The sequence below is a fragment of the Haematobia irritans genome, chromosome 4 (genome assembly GCF_050003625.1).
Source record: "Haematobia irritans isolate KBUSLIRL chromosome 4, ASM5000362v1, whole genome shotgun sequence".
NCBI classification, from domain to species: Eukaryota; Metazoa; Arthropoda; class Insecta; order Diptera; family Muscidae; genus Haematobia; species Haematobia irritans.
The window spans coordinates 181,435,980-181,456,917 of NC_134400.1; the positions used below are offsets into that span (position 1 = coordinate 181,435,980).

General features: G+C 37.4%; 1 protein-coding gene across 2 annotated transcripts in view; it reads left to right on the forward strand.

Moving 5' to 3' along the window:
* LOC142234949 (uncharacterized) overlaps window positions 1-20,938 on the forward strand; it is a 234,633-nt gene that overhangs the window by 36,241 nt on the left and 177,454 nt on the right. The window contains exon 2 of one of the 2 annotated variants that reach the window (XM_075306154.1): window positions 18,609-18,654. The exons of the other annotated variant lie outside the window; for it this stretch is intronic. The gene's annotated coding sequence lies outside the window, so the exon portion shown is untranslated. The remainder of the gene's footprint in view (window positions 1-18,608; window positions 18,655-20,938) is intronic. 2 annotated transcript variants of the gene reach the window in all.

Below are 20,938 nucleotides of genomic sequence, written 5' to 3' on the forward strand. Positions count from 1 at the left end.
GAATTTGAGGAAGATCGGTTGATATACACGCCAATTATGACCAGATCGGTGAAAAATATATATGGCAGCTATATCTAAATCTGAACCGATTTTTTCCAAAATCAATAGGGATCGTCCTTGAGCCGAAACATGACCCTATACCAAATTTTAGGACAATCGGACTAAAACTGCGAGCTGTACTTTGCACACAAAAATACATCAACAGACAGACAGACAGACGGACAGACAGACAGACGGACAGACAGACAGACGGACATCGCTAAATCGACTCAGAATTTAATTCTAAGCCGATCCGTATACAAATCTGAACCGATTTAAACCAAATTTGGCACGCATAGTAAGAATGCTAATTCTACTCCCTGTGCAAAATTTCAACTAAATCGGAGTTAAAAATTGGCCTCTGTGGTCATATGAGTGTAAATCGGGCGAAAGGTATATATGGGAGATATATCTAAATCTGAACCGATTTCAACCAAATTTGGCACGCATGGCGACAATGCTAATTCTACTCCCTGTGCAAAATTTCAACTAAATTGGAGTTAAAAATTGGCCTCTGTGGTCATATGAGTGTAAATCGGGCGAAAGCTATATATGGGAGCTATATCTAAATCTGAACCGATTTTGCTGATATTTTGCAAGTTTTTCGAGACTCATAAAATATTCGGATGTACGGAATTTGAGGAAGATCGGTTGATATACACGCCAATTATGACCAGATCGGTGAAAAATATATATGGCAGCTATATCTAAATCTGAACCGATTTTTTCCAAAATCAATAGGGATCGTCCTTGAGCCGAAACATGACCCTATACCAAATTTTAGGACAATCGGACTAAAACTGCGAGCTGTACTTTGCACACAAAAATACATCAACAGACAGACAGACAGACAGACAGACAGACGGACAGACAGACAGACGGACAGACAGAGGGACAGACAGACAGACGGACATCGCTAAATCGACTCAGAATTTAATTCTAAGCCGATCCGTATACTAAAAGGTTGGTCTATGATTACTCCTTCTTGGCGTTACATACAAATGCACAAACTTATTATACCCTGTACCACAGTAGTGGTGAAGGGTATAAAAATATGGGAAACGTTTAAATCTGAAGCAATTTTAAGGAAACTTCGCAAAAGTTAATTTATGATTTATCGCTCGATATATATGTATTAGAAGTTTAGGAAAATTAGAGTCATTTTTCAACCTTTCGACTAAGCAGTGGCGATTTTACAAGGAAAATGTTGGTATTTTGACCATTTTTGTCGAAATCAGAAAAACATATATATGGGAGCTATATCTAAATCTGAACCGATTTCAACCAAATTTGGCACGCATAGCAACAATGCTTATTCTACTCCCTGTGCAAAATTTCAACTAAATCGGAGTTAAAAATTGGCCTCTGTGGACATATGAGTGTTAATCGGGCGAAAGCTATATATGGGAGATATATCTAAATCTGAACCGATTTCAACCAAATTTGGCACGCATAGCAACAATGCTAATTCTACTCCCTGTACAAAATTTCAACTAAATCGGAGTTATATGAGTGTAAATCTGGCGGAAGCTATATATGGGAGATATATCTAAATCTGAACCGATTTCAACCAAATTTGGCACGCATAGCTACAATGCTAATTCTACTCCCTGTGCAAAATTTCAACTAAATCGGAGTTAAAAATTGGCCTCTGTGGTCATATGAGTGTAAATCGGGCGAAAGGTATATATGGGAGATATATCTAAATCTGAACCGATTTCAACCAAATTTGGCACGCATGGCGACAATGCTAATTCTACTCCCTGTGCAAAATTTCAACTAAATCGGAGTTAAAAATTGGCCTCTGTGGTCATATGAGTGTAAATCGGGCGAAAGCTATATATGGGAGCTATATCTAAATCTGAACCGATTTTGCTGATATTTTGCAAGTTTTTCGAGACTCATAAAATATTCGGATGTACGGAATTTGAGGAAGATCGGTTGATATACACGCCAATTATGACCAGATCGGTGAAAAATATATATGGCAGCTATATCTAAATCTGAACCGATTTTTTCCAAAATCAATAGGGATCGTCCTTGAGCCGAAACATGACCCTATACCAAATTTTAGGACAATCGGACTAAAACTGCGAGCTGTACTTTGCACACAAAAATACATCAACAGACAGACAGACAGACAGACAGACAGACGGACAGACAGACGGACAGACAGACGGACAGACAGACGGACAGACAGACAGACGGACATCGCTAAATCGACTCAGAATTTAATTCTAAGCCGATCCGTATACTAAAAGGTTGGTCTATGATTACTCCTTCTTGGCGTTACATACAAATGCACAAACTTATTATACCCTGTACCACAGTAGTGGTGAAGGGTATAAAAATATGGGAAACGTTTAAATCTGAAGCAATTTTAAGGAAACTTCGCAAAAGTTAATTTATGATTTATCGCTCGATATATATGTATTAGAAGTTTAGGAAAATTAGAGTCATTTTTCAACCTTTCGACTAAGCAGTGGCGATTTTACAAGGAAAATGTTGGTATTTTGACCATTTTTGTCGAAATCAGAAAAACATATATATGGGAGCTATATCTAAATCTGAACCGATTTCAACCAAATTTGGCACGCATAGCAACAATGCTTATTCTACTCCCTGTGCAAAATTTCAACTAAATCGGAGTTAAAAATTGGCCTCTGTGGTCATATGAGTGTAAATCGGGCGAAAGATATATATGGGAGATATATCCAAATCTGAACCGATTTAAACCAAATTTGGCACGCATAGTAAGAATGCTAATTCTACTCCCTGTGCAAAATTTCAACTAAATCCGAGTTAAAAATTGGCCTCTGTGGTCATATGAGTGTAAATCGGGCGAAAGGTATATATGGGAGATATATCTAAATCTGAACCGATTTCAACCAAATTTGGCACGCATGGCGACAATGCTAATTCTACTCCCTGTGCAAAATTTCAACTAAATTGGAGTTAAAAATTGGCCTCTGTGGTCATATGAGTGTAAATCGGGCGAAAGCTATATATGGGAGCTATATCTAAATCTGAACCGATTTTGCTGATATTTTGCAAGTTTTTCGAGACTCATAAAATATTCGGATGTACGGAATTTGAGGAAGATCGGTTGATATACACGCCAATTATGACCAGATCGGTGAAAAATATATATGGCAGCTATATCTAAATCTGAACCGATTTTTTCCAAAATCAATAGGGATCGTCCTTGAGCCGAAACATGACCCTATACCAAATTTTAGGACAATCGGACTAAAACTGCGAGCTGTACTTTGCACACAAAAATACATCAACAGACAGACAGACAGACAGACAGACAGACGGACAGACAGACAGACGGACAGACAGAGGGACAGACAGACAGACGGACATCGCTAAATCGACTCAGAATTTAATTCTAAGCCGATCCGTATACTAAAAGGTTGGTCTATGATTACTCCTTCTTGGCGTTACATACAAATGCACAAACTTATTATACCCTGTACCACAGTAGTGGTGAAGGGTATAAAAATATGGGAAACGTTTAAATCTGAAGCAATTTTAAGGAAACTTCGCAAAAGTTAATTTATGATTTATCGCTCGATATATATGTATTAGAAGTTTAGGAAAATTAGAGTCATTTTTCAACCTTTCGACTAAGCAGTGGCGATTTTACAAGGAAAATGTTGGTATTTTGACCATTTTTGTCGAAATCAGAAAAACATATATATGGGAGCTATATCTAAATCTGAACCGATTTCAACCAAATTTGGCACGCATAGCAACAATGCTTATTCTACTCCCTGTGCAAAATTTCAACTAAATCGGAGTTAAAAATTGGCCTCTGTGGACATATGAGTGTTAATCGGGCGAAAGCTATATATGGGAGATATATCTAAATCTGAACCGATTTCAACCAAATTTGGCACGCATAGCAACAATGCTAATTCTACTCCCTGTACAAAATTTCAACTAAATCGGAGTTATATGAGTGTAAATCTGGCGGAAGCTATATATGGGAGATATATCTAAATCTGAACCGATTTCAACCAAATTTGGCACGCATAGCTACAATGCTAATTCTACTCCCTGTGCAAAATTTCAACTAAATCGGAGTTAAAAATTGGCCTCTGTGGTCATATGAGTGTAAATCGGGCGAAAGGTATATATGGGAGATATATCTAAATCTGAACCGATTTCAACCAAATTTGGCACGCATGGCGACAATGCTAATTCTACTCCCTGTGCAAAATTTCAACTAAATCGGAGTTAAAAATTGGCCTCTGTGGTCATATGAGTGTAAATCGGGCGAAAGCTATATATGGGAGCTATATCTAAATCTGAACCGATTTTGCTGATATTTTGCAAGTTTTTCGAGACTCATAAAATATTCGGATGTACGGAATTTGAGGAAGATCGGTTGATATACACGCCAATTATGACCAGATCGGTGAAAAATATATATGGCAGCTATATCTAAATCTGAACCGATTTTTTCCAAAATCAATAGGGATCGTCCTTGAGCCGAAACATGACCCTATACCAAATTTTAGGACAATCGGACTAAAACTGCGAGCTGTACTTTGCACACAAAAATACATCAACAGACAGACAGACAGACAGACAGACAGACGGACAGACAGACGGACAGACAGACGGACAGACAGACGGACAGACAGACAGACGGACATCGCTAAATCGACTCAGAATTTAATTCTAAGCCGATCCGTATACTAAAAGGTTGGTCTATGATTACTCCTTCTTGGCGTTACATACAAATGCACAAACTTATTATACCCTGTACCACAGTAGTGGTGAAGGGTATAAAAATATGGGAAACGTTTAAATCTGAAGCAATTTTAAGGAAACTTCGCAAAAGTTAATTTATGATTTATCGCTCGATATATATGTATTAGAAGTTTAGGAAAATTAGAGTCATTTTTCAACCTTTCGACTAAGCAGTGGCGATTTTACAAGGAAAATGTTGGTATTTTGACCATTTTTGTCGAAATCAGAAAAACATATATATGGGAGCTATATCTAAATCTGAACCGATTTCAACCAAATTTGGCACGCATAGCAACAATGCTTATTCTACTCCCTGTGCAAAATTTCAACTAAATCGGAGTTAAAAATTGGCCTCTGTGGTCATATGAGTGTAAATCGGGCGAAAGATATATATGGGAGATATATCCAAATCTGAACCGATTTAAACCAAATTTGGCACGCATAGTAAGAATGCTAATTCTACTCCCTGTGCAAAATTTCAACTAAATCCGAGTTAAAAATTGGCCTCTGTGGTCATATGAGTGTAAATCGGGCGAAAGGTATATATGGGAGATATATCTAAATCTGAACCGATTTCAACCAAATTTGGCACGCATGGCGACAATGCTAATTCTACTCCCTGTGCAAAATTTCAACTAAATCGGAGTTAAAAATTGGCCTCTGTGGTCATATGAGTGTAAATCGGGCGAAAGCTATATATGGGAGCTATATCTAAATCTGAACCGATTTTGCTGATATTTTGCAAGTTTTTCGAGACTCATAAAATATTCGGATGTACGGAATTTGAGGAAGATCGGTTGATATACACGCCAATTATGACCAGATCGGTGAAAAATATATATGGCAGCTATATCTAAATCTGAACCGATTTTTTCCAAAATCAATAGGGATCGTCCTTGAGCCGAAACATGACCCTATACCAAATTTTAGGACAATCGGACTAAAACTGCGAGCTGTACTTTGCACACAAAAATACATCAACAGACAGACAGACAGACGGACAGACAGACAGACGGACAGACAGACAGACGGACATCGCTAAATCGACTCAGAATTTAATTCTAAGCCGATCCGTATACAAATCTGAACCGATTTAAACCAAATTTGGCACGCATAGTAAGAATGCTAATTCTACTCCCTGTGCAAAATTTCAACTAAATCGGAGTTAAAAATTGGCCTCTGTGGTCATATGAGTGTAAATCGGGCGAAAGGTATATATGGGAGATATATCTAAATCTGAACCGATTTCAACCAAATTTGGCACGCATGGCGACAATGCTAATTCTACTCCCTGTGCAAAATTTCAACTAAATTGGAGTTAAAAATTGGCCTCTGTGGTCATATGAGTGTAAATCGGGCGAAAGCTATATATGGGAGCTATATCTAAATCTGAACCGATTTTGCTGATATTTTGCAAGTTTTTCGAGACTCATAAAATATTCGGATGTACGGAATTTGAGGAAGATCGGTTGATATACACGCCAATTATGACCAGATCGGTGAAAAATATATATGGCAGCTATATCTAAATCTGAACCGATTTTTTCCAAAATCAATAGGGATCGTCCTTGAGCCGAAACATGACCCTATACCAAATTTTAGGACAATCGGACTAAAACTGCGAGCTGTACTTTGCACACAAAAATACATCAACAGACAGACAGACAGACAGACAGACAGACGGACAGACAGACAGACGGACAGACAGAGGGACAGACAGACAGACGGACATCGCTAAATCGACTCAGAATTTAATTCTAAGCCGATCCGTATACTAAAAGGTTGGTCTATGATTACTCCTTCTTGGCGTTACATACAAATGCACAAACTTATTATACCCTGTACCACAGTAGTGGTGAAGGGTATAAAAATATGGGAAACGTTTAAATCTGAAGCAATTTTAAGGAAACTTCGCAAAAGTTAATTTATGATTTATCGCTCGATATATATGTATTAGAAGTTTAGGAAAATTAGAGTCATTTTTCAACCTTTCGACTAAGCAGTGGCGATTTTACAAGGAAAATGTTGGTATTTTGACCATTTTTGTCGAAATCAGAAAAACATATATATGGGAGCTATATCTAAATCTGAACCGATTTCAACCAAATTTGGCACGCATAGCAACAATGCTTATTCTACTCCCTGTGCAAAATTTCAACTAAATCGGAGTTAAAAATTGGCCTCTGTGGACATATGAGTGTTAATCGGGCGAAAGCTATATATGGGAGATATATCTAAATCTGAACCGATTTCAACCAAATTTGGCACGCATAGCAACAATGCTAATTCTACTCCCTGTACAAAATTTCAACTAAATCGGAGTTATATGAGTGTAAATCTGCGGAAGCTATATATGGGAGATATATCTAAATCTGAACCGATTTCAACCAAATTTGGCACGCATAGCTACAATGCTAATTCTACTCCCTGTGCAAAATTTCAACTAAATCGGAGTTAAAAATTGGCCTCTGTGGTCATATGAGTGTAAATCGGGCGAAAGGTATATATGGGAGATATATCTAAATCTGAACCGATTTCAACCAAATTTGGCACGCATGGCGACAATGCTAATTCTACTCCCTGTGCAAAATTTCAACTAAATCGGAGTTAAAAATTGGCCTCTGTGGTCATATGAGTGTAAATCGGGCGAAAGCTATATATGGGAGCTATATCTAAATCTGAACCGATTTTGCTGATATTTTGCAAGTTTTTCGAGACTCATAAAATATTCGGATGTACGGAATTTGAGGAAGATCGGTTGATATACACGCCAATTATGACCAGATCGGTGAAAAATATATATGGCAGCTATATCTAAATCTGAACCGATTTTTTCCAAAATCAATAGGGATCGTCCTTGAGCCGAAACATGACCCTATACCAAATTTTAGGACAATCGGACTAAAACTGCGAGCTGTACTTTGCACACAAAAATACATCAACAGACAGACAGACAGACAGACAGACAGACGGACAGACAGACGGACAGACAGACGGACAGACAGACGGACAGACAGACAGACGGACATCGCTAAATCGACTCAGAATTTAATTCTAAGCCGATCCGTATACTAAAAGGTTGGTCTATGATTACTCCTTCTTGGCGTTACATACAAATGCACAAACTTATTATACCCTGTACCACAGTAGTGGTGAAGGGTATAAAAATATGGGAAACGTTTAAATCTGAACAATTTTAAGGAAACTTCGCAAAAGTTAATTTATGATTTATCGCTCGATATATATGTATTAGAAGTTTAGGAAAATTAGAGTCATTTTTCAACCTTTCGACTAAGCAGTGGCGATTTTACAAGGAAAATGTTGGTATTTTGACCATTTTTGTCGAAATCAGAAAAACATATATATGGGAGCTATATCTAAATCTGAACCGATTTCAACCAAATTTGGCACGCATAGCAACAATGCTTATTCTACTCCCTGTGCAAAATTTCAACTAAATCGGAGTTAAAAATTGGCCTCTGTGGACATATGAGTGTTAATCGGGCGAAAGCTATATATGGGAGATATATCTAAATCTGAACCGATTTCAACCAAATTTGGCACGCATAGCAACAATGCTAATTTTACTCCCTGTACAAAATTTCAACTAAATCGGAGTTAAAAATTGGCCTCTGTGGTCATATGAGTGTAAATCGGGCGAAAGATATATATGGGAGATATATCCAAATCTGAACCGATTTAAACCAAATTTGGCACGTATAGTAAGAATGCTAATTCTACTCCCTGTGCAAAATTTCAACTAAATCGGAGTTAAAAATTGGCCTCTGTGGTCATATGAGTGTAAATCGGGCGAAAGGTATATATGGGAGATATATCTAAATCTGAACCGATTTCAACCAAATTTGGCACGCATGGCGACAATGCTAATTCTACTCCCTGTGCAAAATTTCAACTAAATCGGAGTTAAAAATTGGCCTCTGTGGTCATATGAGTGTAAATCGGGCGAAAGCTATATATGGGAGCTATATCTAAATCTGAACCGATTTTGCTGATATTTTGCAAGTTTTTCGAGACTCATAAAATATTCGGATGTACGGAATTTGAGGAAGATCGGTTAATATACACGCCAATTATGACCAGATCGGTGAAAAATATATATGGCAGCTATATCTAAATCTGAACCGATTTTTTCCAAAATCAATAGGGATCGTCCTTGAGCCGAAACATGACCCTATACCAAATTTTAGGACAATCGGACTAAAACTGCGAGCTGTACTTTGCACACAAAAATACATCAACAGACAGACAGACAGACGGACAGACAGACGGACAGACAGACAGACGGACATCGCTAAATCGACTCAGAATTTAATTCTAAGCCGATCCGTATACTAAAAGGTTGGTCTATGATTACTCCTTCTTGGCGTTACATACAAATGCACAAACTTATTATACCCTGTACCACAGTAGTGGTGAAGGGTATAAAAATATGGGAAACGTTTAAATCTGAAGCAACTTTAAGGAAACTTCGAAAAAGTTTATTTATGATTTATCGCTCGATATATATGTATTAGAAGTTTAGGAAAAATAGAGTCATTTTTACAACTTTTCGACTAAGCAGTGGCGATTTTACAAGGAAAATGTTGGTATTTTGACCATTTTTGTCAGAACCGATTTCAACCAAATTTGGCACGCATAACTACAATGCTAATTCTACTCCCTGTGCAAAATTTCAACTAAATCGGAGTTCAAAATTGGCCTCTGTGGTCATATAAGTGTAAATCGGGCGAAAACTATATATGGGAGATATATCTAAATCTGAACCGATTTCAACCAAATTTGGCACGCATAGCTACAATGCTAATTCTACTCCTTGTGCAAAATTTCAACTAAATCGGAACAAAAACTTGGCCTCTGTGGTCATATGAGTGTAAATCGGCCAAAAGCTATATATTGGAGCTATATCTAAATCTGAACCGATTTCAACCAAATTTTGCACGCATAGCTACAATGCTAATTCTACTCCCTGTGCAAAATTTCAACTAAATCGGAGCAAAAAATTAGCCTCTGTGGTCATATGAGTGTAAATCGGGCGAAAGCTATATATGGGAGCTATATCTAAATCTGAACCGATTTCAACCAAATTTGGCACGCATAGCTACAATGCTAATTCTACTCCCTGTGCAGAATTTCAACCAACTTGGGGTTAAACTCTGTCTTCTGGGACCGTATTAGTCCATATCGGGCGAAAGATATATATGGGAGCTAAAGGGTGATTTGTTAAGAGCTTGATAACTTTAAAAAAAAAAAAAAAACGCCTAAAATTTGCAAAATCTCATCGGTTCTTTATTTGAAACGTTAGATTGGTCCATGACATTTACTTTTTGAAGATAATTTCATTTAAATGTTGACCGCGGCTGCGCCTTAGGTGGTCCATTCGGAAAGTCCAATTTTGGGCAACTTTTTCGAGCATTTCGGCCGGAATAGCCCGAATTTCTTCGGAAATGTTGTCTTCCAAAGCTGGAATAGTTGCTGGCTTATTTCTGTAGACTTTAGACTTGACGTAGCCCCACAAAAAATAGTCTAAAGGCGTCAAATCGCATGATCTTGGTGGCCAACTTACCGGTCCATTTCTTGAGATGAATTGTTCTCCGAAGTTTTCCCTCAAAATGGCCATAGAATCGCGAGCTGTGTGGCATGTAGCGCCATCTTGTTGAAACCACATGTCAACCAAGTTCAGTTCTTCCATTTTTGGCAACAAAAAGTTTGTTAGCATCGAACGATAGCGATCGCCATTCACCGTAACGTTGCGTCCAACAGCATCTTTGAAAAAATACGGTTCAATGATTCCACCAGCGTACAAACCACACCAAACAGTGCATTTTTCGGGATGCATGGGCAGTTCTTGAACGGCTTCTGGTTGCTCTTCACTCCAAATGCGGCAATTTTGCTTATTTACGTAGCCATTCAACCAGAAATGAGCCTCATCGCTGAACAAAATTTGTCGATAAAAAAGCGGATTTTCTGCCAACTTTTCTTTGGCCCATTCACTGAAAATTCGACGTTGTGGCAGATCGTTCGGCTTCAGTTCTTGCACGAGCTGTATTTTATACGGTTTTACACCAAGATCTTTGCGTAAAATCTTCCATGTGGTCGAATAACACAAACCCAATTGCTGCGAACGGCGACGAATCGACATTTCACGGTCTTCAGCAACACTCTCAGAAACAGACGCAATATTCTCTTCTGTACGCACTGTACGCATTCGTGTGGTTGGTTTAATGTCCAATAAAGTAAACTGAGTGCGAAACTTGGTCACAATCGCATTAATTGTTTGCTCACTTGGTCGATTATGTAGACCATAAATCGGACGTAAAGCGCGAAACACATTTCAAACCGAACACTGATTTTGGTAATAAAATTCAATGATTTGCAAGCGTTGCTCGTTAGTAAGTCTATTCATGATGAAATGTCAAAGCATACTGAGCATCTTTCTCTTTGACACCATGTCTGAAATCCCACGTGATCTGTCAAATACTAATGCATGAAAATCCTAACCTCAAAAGAATCACCCAGAAAAGCCCTATAGAGTGCAAGATGGTTGGATGTACAGCTGTTTCGGAATTACCACATTCCTCAGCAGCATCCTCTACTTGCAGCAAAAGTATCAACCAATTATCAGAATAAATTCGGGCAATTTGTAATGGAGATAAATGTGGATAAATCGTTTGTTTTTTGTACCATTGCTCGTTACCGAGATAGTAGCAGTGTTTGAAAAAGTGGATGAAGCAAAACCGAAAATGATTCGAAAATTGAAAACCAGATTTGATCGAAAGTGTAAGAGCTCACAGATGCACAAAAAAAATTAGACTGGAAAGTGCCCGTCTTTGCTGACCAGTTACTAAATTTGTTTTTCTCCGGTGAGATGAAAATAAGCCTGGATTAAAAAGGAGGTCCCTCGTTTCATTTTTACCGCGCAATGGCCACCAAAATCTCCGTTTCTTAATTTATCAGATTTTTTGGCCTGAGAGCATTTTGGAGAGTAAGGTTGGCACTAAAAAAATACCAAAGTGTCGATTACCTCAGAACGGAGCTTCGCCGGGAATGGATCAGATTACCGCAAAGCCACTTCGTGCAGCGCGTAATGACACTTTTCGGACTTTGTCGTAGCCACTCTATATGCTTTTGAAGCATGCTTGATCATATTCTTTCCCTGCTTGAATCCATTTCCGTTCTTACACTAATAGAAACAAGTAAGTTCGGCCAGGCAACCATGGATTGCGTAGAAACTTCTACGAAAGACTGTCATCCACAATCGAATTACTTGGGTTGCGGTATCTTAAAACTTCTTAACATCTTTTTCTAAATTGTGAGTTAGTCCATACGTGGTATATATTAGACAAAAAAGTTATGTATAGGTAAGTCTACAAATAATTACGAATCGATATGGACTTTTGCACGCTACGTAGAGAGCCAGAATTGAAATATGGGGGTTGCTTATTGGGGGCTATATACAATTATGAACTTGATATGGACAATTATGAACTTGATATGGACCAATTTTTGTGTGATTGGGGATCGATTTATCTGAGGGCTTTATATAACTATAGACCGATATGGGCCTAGTTAGGCATGGTTGTTAACGGCCATATACTAGCACAATGTACCAAATTTCAACTGACTCGGATGAAATTTGCTCCTCCAAGAGCAAATCTCGGGATCGGTTTATATGGGGGCTATATATGATTATGGACTGATATGAACCAATTCCTGCATGGTTGTTGAATACCATATACCAAATTTCAACCGAATCGGATGAATTTTCTCTTCCAAGGGGCACCGGAGGTCAAATCTGGGGATTGGTTTATATGGGGCCTATATATAATTATGGACCGATTTCGACCAATTTTTGCATGGGTGTTTGAGACCATATATTAACACTTCGTTCCAAATTTCAACTGAATCAGATGAACTTTGGTCTTCCAAGAGGCTCCGGAGGTCAAACCTGGTGATCGGTTTATATGAACCAATTCCTGCATGGTTGTTGAATACCATATACCAGATTTCAACCGAATCGGATGAATTTTCTCTTCCAAGGGGCACCGGAGGTCAAATCTGGGGATTGGTTTATATGGGGCCTATATATAATTATGGACCGATTTCGACCAATTTTTGCATGGGTGTTTGAGACCATATATTAACACTTCGTTCCAAATTTCAACTGAATCAGATGAACTTTGGTCTTCCAAGAGGCTCCGGAGGTCAAACCTGGTGATCGGTTTTTATGGGGGCTATATATAATTATGGACCGATGTGGACCAATTTTTGCATGGTCATTAGAGACCATATATGATACTAACACCATGTACCAAATTTCAGCCGGATCGGATGAAATTTGCTTCTCTTAAGGCTCCGCAAGCTAAATCGGGGGATCGGTTTATATGGGGGCTATATATAATTATGAACCGATGTGGACCCATTTTTGCATAGTTGTTAGAGATCATATGCTGACACCATGTACCAAATTTCAGCCGGATCGGATGAAATTTGCTTCTCTTAGAGGCTCCGCAAGCCAAATCGGGGGATCGGTTTATATGGGGGCTATATATAATTATGGATCGATGTGGACCAATTTGTGCATGGTTATTAGAGACCATATACTAACACCATGTACAAAATTTCAGCCAGATCGGATGAAATTTGCTTCTCTTAGAGGATTCGCAAGCCAAATTTGGGGGTCCGTTTATATGGGGGCTATACGTAAAAGTGACCCAATATGGCCCCTTTGCATTACCATCCGACCTACATCAATAACAACTACTTGTGCCAAATTTCAAGTCGATAGCTTGTTTTGTTCGGAAGTTAGCGTGATTTCAACAGACGGACGGACATGCTCAGATCGACAGAATTTCACCATTTCAGATCGTCAGAATTTCACCACGACCCAGAATATATATACTTTATGGGGTCTTAGAGCAATATTTCGATGTGTTACAAACGGAATAACAAAGTTAATATACCCCCATCCTATGGTGGAGGGTATAAAAATAGGTTCCACAATCGTGAACGGATGGTGACTAAATGAAACGGAAACGTTCACAAAAAATCAAAACGGAATGTTTACGATTTCGTCCACGGGCGTTCACAATTTCATGAAAGGCATTCGACGACTTTGGCCATGAAAAGTCGTACAATAATCGTTAGACGTTGTTATGGCAATTCCGCAGGTGGTGCAATGTGCTAAGGCGACCATTACGGTTTCAGATCATGAATGATGGTTGTTGTTGTGACAACGAATGGTGTCATTTAATCATTGTCAGATTAAGACCACCTGTTCTCCGTTTGACACCGCATGTGTGTTGATTCACTTTCATGAACGGATCGTTTTGAAATGAACATGTCGTTCATGAATATTTCTATGAGTGTACGCCTGTTGAAAACACTTTGGCTTCTCTAGGAATAGGATTGAATTTTCGCAATGTAATGGTAAGCTTGTCTGTCTTGCATAAAAAGGGCCATGGGAGAAATTTACCATCTATTCATTGCGTGAACGAGGAATATCATGAGCTAATAGCGAGTAATTCTATTAAAACCCCAAAAAATAGCATTTATTTATTTTAGGCTCAAAAGAACTTTATATCCGGTAATTCTAATAAGTTGAACAAAAAAAAGAAGTTATTTAAAAATAAATATTTTTATATGGCAATCATAAAGGTCTATGGATAATGGACATGCTTGTAACTTGAATGCAGTATGACATCTTGGCTTGCACCCAAAAATCCAATCCAATGAAAACTATTTTTATTCTCGAAGACAAGCCCACCAGTCGTCCATACATCCGTCTTTCAGACATCAAATGCATATTAATTATTTTCCATATGAAAATCAGCTGGGAAATATTCAATTATTTCTCGCAATTATTCCATTGATTTAGGTATGCCATTTATATTTTAGAATTCATTTGAAGACACTTCAGTCTATAAACCGTATTCAATCGCTTCGATTCCATGTACATACTTGTCATTTAATATATCCCTCTTCTGTCATCTGTTATAGTCAAGCAACATTTCCTCCATTGTCTCCGTCTGAACGCCTGTGTGAACTCTTAACGGTTACACCTATGTTGCTACATGGACACGTAGCACGTACCCACTACCCAGAAGACGTAAACATTAGTTTGGAGTTATGTTGCCATAATTAGTCGCCAATTGGCCACACACAATGTTCCGAACAATGTAACAAACGTAACATCATTGAAGACAACGTTGATTAACGGTCTCCGTACTAGAAAGCATAGCTCCGTTGAACATGTGTTTACGTTGCGACAACGAACGTAAACGTTAGGATTGAAAATTAGTGACAAAGTGCAAGACAACTTTGGCAGTCAAGATGACACAGTGTTTACAGTCAACTGAACAGGTGATTTCTTGGGTACTAAATATTTCCAAAATCTTACTCCTGGCATCACATTATTGTCTTTATCGGTTTCCTATGTAACAGAGCAAAGCGCTATATTTTTTTCTTTCTTTTTAATTTTATTGTTCAAAAGCAAAAAATGTCGGAAATAACAGCAAATCGAAACAGTTTAGATTTGTTCGAATTGGCTACCAAATTATGTCTTTCAGACGGCCGACAAAGCTATCACACGCTGCACGAAAGAGGATCTGCGGTATTTAAGACCTATTCCCGCCGAAGCGCAGTCTTGAGATGATTGACACTTATTGGTATTGTTTAGTGTCAACCTTACTTTCCAAAACGCAAAAGTCCAACGGTTTGAGCCGGAGATTTTAGTGGCCAGAAATGAAACGAGGAACAGCCATTGAAACCATTCCCTGTTGGCATGTCTATGGTCTGCGGCCGAAATGTTTGTTTGCGTATGGCTTCAATACTGTCTTTAGAACATTTTTCCGACAATACTCGACAGGTATTTTTTTATTCCACGGTACATCGGGGATCTCTTGTACTGTTTGGAATTTCAATCCGTCTTCATCCATCCGTTCGTTCAGCTCACTATACACAAAATAATGTTTTTCTGATTCAATCACAAAATTAATTGATCCAATTAATTTTTTAATTGAAATGTCTTCAATCATAGAAATGATAGTATCAATTAAAAAATTAATTGACAGTCAATTAAAAATTAATTTATCCAATTAAAAAATTAATTGATAATATTAATTTGTGTGATTGATTTTTATTTCAATTAAAAATTTGTTGAATCAATTAAATTTTTAATTGAATATTTTTTAAAACTCAATTAAGATTTTAATTGGAAAAATTTTCGTGAATTTTTTTTTCTGTGTAGTTTTTATACCTTGCGCCACACTGTGGAACAGGGTATTATAAGTTAGTGCATATGTTTGCAACACCCAGAAGGAGACGAGATAGACACATGGTGTCTTTGGCAAAAATGCTCAGGGTGGGCTCCTGAGTCGATATAGCCATGTCCGTCTGTCCGTGAACACATTTTTGTAATCAAAGTCTAGGTCGCAGTTTTAGTCCAATCGACTTCAAATTTGGCACATGTATGTGTTTTAGCTCAGAATAGAACCCTATTGATTTTGGAAGAAATTGGTTCAAATTTAGATATAGCTCCCATATATATTTCGCCCGATATGAACTTAAAGGGTGATACGGTCAAAATTTTGGGAAAACGCGTGTAAATCGGTGAAATCGTTTATTTAAAAAATCAAATTAAATTTCTTTTTCAAGTTCAGTTAGTATAAAATTCAGGAAAAATATTCAGTTAGGCTTTCGCTTTTCCAAATCCGAATTGCCGGGCCTCACGCTTGACACCTGCCATCAGATTTTGTACAGCCACCTTGAACTGCCTTGAACTGCTGCTCGTCCTTAGCAGTTTTGTTGGTCTTCTTTAGGTTCCGCTTGACAATAGCCCAGTATTTATCAATTGGGTGGAGCTCTGGCGTGTTGGGAACCACCTGCACGTTGTTGGCGGCATACCACTCCATGGCCTTTTTACCGTAATGGCAAGACGCCAAATCCGGCCAAAACAGTACGGAACAACCGTGTTTCTTCAGGAAAGGCAGCAGACGTTTATTCAAACACTCTTTCACGTAAATTTCTTGGTTGACAGTCCCGGAAGCTATGAAAATGCTGCTTTTCAAGCCACAGGTACAGATGGCTTGCCAAACCAGATATTTCTTTGCGAACTTTGACAGTTTTATGTTGTTGAAAATATATGCTACCTTTCCCCTTCCTTTTGCCGTATAAAACTCCTGTCCCGGAAGCTGCTTGTAGTCGGCTTTGATGTAGGTTTCGTCGTCCATTACCACGCAGTCAAACTTCGTCAGCATCGTCGTGTACAGCCTCCGGGATCGCGCTTTGGCCGTCGTATTTTGTTTATCATCGCGATTTGGAGTCACTACCTTCTTGTAAGTCGATAGTCCGGCTCGTTTTTTGGCTCGATGCACGGTTGTAGACGATACACCCAGCTTATTTGCGGCATCTCGGAGAGAGAGGTTAGGGTTTCGCTTGAAACTACCGGCAACTCTCTTTGTCGTCTCAGCGGCTTCCGGGTTTCGATTTCCCCCCGATCCAGACTTCCTGGCTGTCGACAAACGTTCCCCAAACACTTTAATTACATTTGTAACGGTTGATTTGGCAACTTGTAGCGATTTTGCCAGCTTTGCGTGCGAGTAGCTCGGATTTTCGCGATTCGCGGCAAAATTTTGATACGCTGCTCTTCTTGCTTGGACGGCATTTTGACAACTGAAGAGTGAATTCCAAAATCAAAATAGGAGCAACATTCTACACACACACCTTCAAAATGAGGGGTGTTCAGGTTTTTTAAATGCAAAATTGAAAGAAATACGTCAAGTTTACATTGACCAAATTTTGACCGTATCACCCTTTACAAATAAAATTTTGGCAAAATATTCTACAGAAATAAAATGTTGACAAAATTTTCTATAGAAATAAAATTTCGACAAAATTTTCTATAGAAATAAAATGTTGACAAAATTTTCTATAGAAATAAAATTTCGACAAAATTTTCTATAGAAATAAAATTTTTACGAAATATTCTATACAAATAAAATTTTGGCAAAATATTCTATAGAAATAAAATTTCGACAAAATCTTCTATAGAAATAAAATTTTGTATACGAATAAAATTTTGACAACATTTTCTGTATCAATAAAATTTTGACTATGATCGAAAACTTCATAAAAGTAAAATTTTAACAAAATTTTCTGTAGAAATACAATTTTGACAAAATTTTCTAAAGCAATAAAACGTTAACAAAATTCTCTGTAGAAATAAAATATTAACCAAAACTTTCTAATCCAAAATTTTCTATAGAAATAAAATTTTGCCAAAATTTTCTATGGAAATAAAAATTTTGACAAAATTTTCTATCAAAATACAATTTTGACAAAACTTTGTATACGAATAAAATTTTGACAATATTTTCAATACGAATAAAATTTTGACAAAAAGAAATTGATTTCTTTTTAAATAACCACAAAATATTATCGAAAATTTCAAAAAAAAAAGTTTGGTAGATTTGTGGTAAAATTCAAATTTTGGTAGATTATTTTTGGCACCTGTGGCAACCGTGATGGTGATTCCTCATCTTCCTCTTAGACTTTCACACATTCACTTTAGGGATGAAAGCTTTCATCCCCTTACCTAGAGGATACATCCTCGAGCTATCGGAGCCCTCGATTCTAATCCATACACTCCTGGAATTATGTTTTGAAGAATAGTTCCGAAACAGATCGTGGCTCGTCTAGATGGGACCCATACGTCACTGACGTAAATCTCGTTCTATAAACCAACCCGCCATTGTAATATACTACAACATATATGTGTTTTTTTTCAGGAAAAATCGAAATACAAACAACTTCAAAGCGCTATAACAGCAACGGGTAAGTGCAAGTTAGTAGAATCGTTGGCAACACTAAGTCATTTGCTATTGCGCAATTCTAATTGATTTTCCTTGTGGCGATGTCCCGCTAGATGGCGTGAATGTTTAGCTTCACTTCGACAAATGTATGTAAATAGTTGTTCACTTATCGATGGTTGCTATGATTGTATTTACACATTTATCAGTCCGAGTTTTTGGCCGGTATTAAGTTCGCGCAGTAGTAACCAGTTTTTTATAGTTCCTTTTACTTTAATAATTGATTTTAAAAAAAGTAAAAATTACCCTTCAAGTTATAATAAATCTTGGCCAAAATATTTGTCATTTTATTCTGCTTGTACAGATTACCTTAAGCTTGAAATCTATGATGGCACAAGTTAGTTGATTTAAAAATATTTTCATTTCACTTCAATGGCATTAAAACACTGTGCAAAACAAATTTTGCTTAACAAAAGGTGCGTCTTGAAGCAATCAAGCTTAATCAAGTAACATAAGTCGCAATATACTTTAGACACTCACAGGGAACGTATGTCACAACAAATTACGCTGCATTGAAACAAACTGCAGTCTATTCCAGGACTTCAAAACATGAAATGGTATGCAGCATAGCTAAATACTAGAGGTAAGCGCGTTGTTGACTCTAACAACGATCAGTGCTGAGAGTGAAAAAGTCTTGGAACAGAAGCCATTAAATGTCTATCTAATGGTGACATCAATTACTAAACATCTTCTTTTTTTTGCGGGTTTTTGGTTATCTTACGTTTAATGCTCAAACTGACGTATTTCAATTGAAGTTGATGTGGGCGCTGTTAATATGGGCCCCATGAAACTGAGCCTCAAAATCTTAATGAAGTAGGTCCCCAAAAACTTGTATGAACAACAAACACCCGCAAAATTATATAGTTTTTAGGGTCCATTTTCATCCGGACTACATCGGAAATTAATATCGCAATGGCAGTTTTTCATTTTCACCATACATAGAAAAAATATCACTAAAATATTTCCAATTAAGAAGTTAATTGAAATTGCAAATGGTTTCAATTAATAAATTAATTGATAAAATTAACTTTTTGATCAGACCTTTTAATCAGACTAATTCAATTAAAAAAGTGATAGCTTTTTTAAATTTTTAACTAAAAATTTGTTTAAAAAAATCAATATTTTAATCAAACAAAAAACACAAAGAAAGTTAGAAAAGTAATTGAAAATAGTTACGTTTTTAATAAAAACAAGTATATACGGCCGTAGGTTCGGACAGGCCGAAGCTTATGTACCCTCCACCGTGGATTGCGTATAAACTTCTTCTAAGCACTGCCATCCACAATCGAATTACTTAAGTTGCGGTAACGCTTGCCGATGGTAAGGTATCTTAAAACCTCCTAACACCGTCTTCTAAATTGTATGTAAGTCCATACGTGGTATATATTAAATAAAAAAAGATCGTATAAATACGTATATAATTCAATTTGACAAAGTTTTCTATAGAAATAAAATTTTAACAAAATTTTCTATAGAAATAAAATGTTGACAAAATTTTCCATAGAAATAAAATTTTGGTAGATTATTTTTGGTTCGAGTGGCAACCATGATTATGAACCGATATGAACCAATTTTTGTGTGATTGGAGATCGGCTATATATAACTATAGACCGACATGGACCAATTTTGGTATGGTTGTTAGCGGCCATATACTCACACCACGTTCCAAATTTGAACCAGATCGGATGAATTTTGCTCCTCCAAGAGGTTCCGGAGGTCAAATGTGGAGAACGGTTTATATGGGGGCTATATATAATTGTGGACCGATATGGACTAATTCTGGCACGGTTGTTAGAGACCATATACTAACACCATGTTCCAAATTTCAACCGGATCGGATGAAATATACTTCTCTTAGAAGCTCCGCAAGCCAAATTTGGGGATCGATTTATATGGGGGCTATATATAATTGTGAACCGATGTAGACCAATTTTTGCATGGATGTTAGAGACCATATACTAACACCACGTTCCACATTTCAACCGTATCGGATGGATTTTGCTCCTCCAAGAGGCTCCGGAGGTCAAATGTGGTTTATAGGGGGGCTATATATAATTGTGGACCGATATGGACCAATTCTGGCACGGTTGTTAGATATCATATACTAACACCGTGTTCCAAATTTCAACCGGATTGAATGAAATTTGCTTCTCTTAGAGACTCCGCAAACCAAATCTGGGGATCGGTTTATATGGGGGCTATATATAATTATTGACCGATGTGGACCAATTTTTGCATACTTGTTGGAG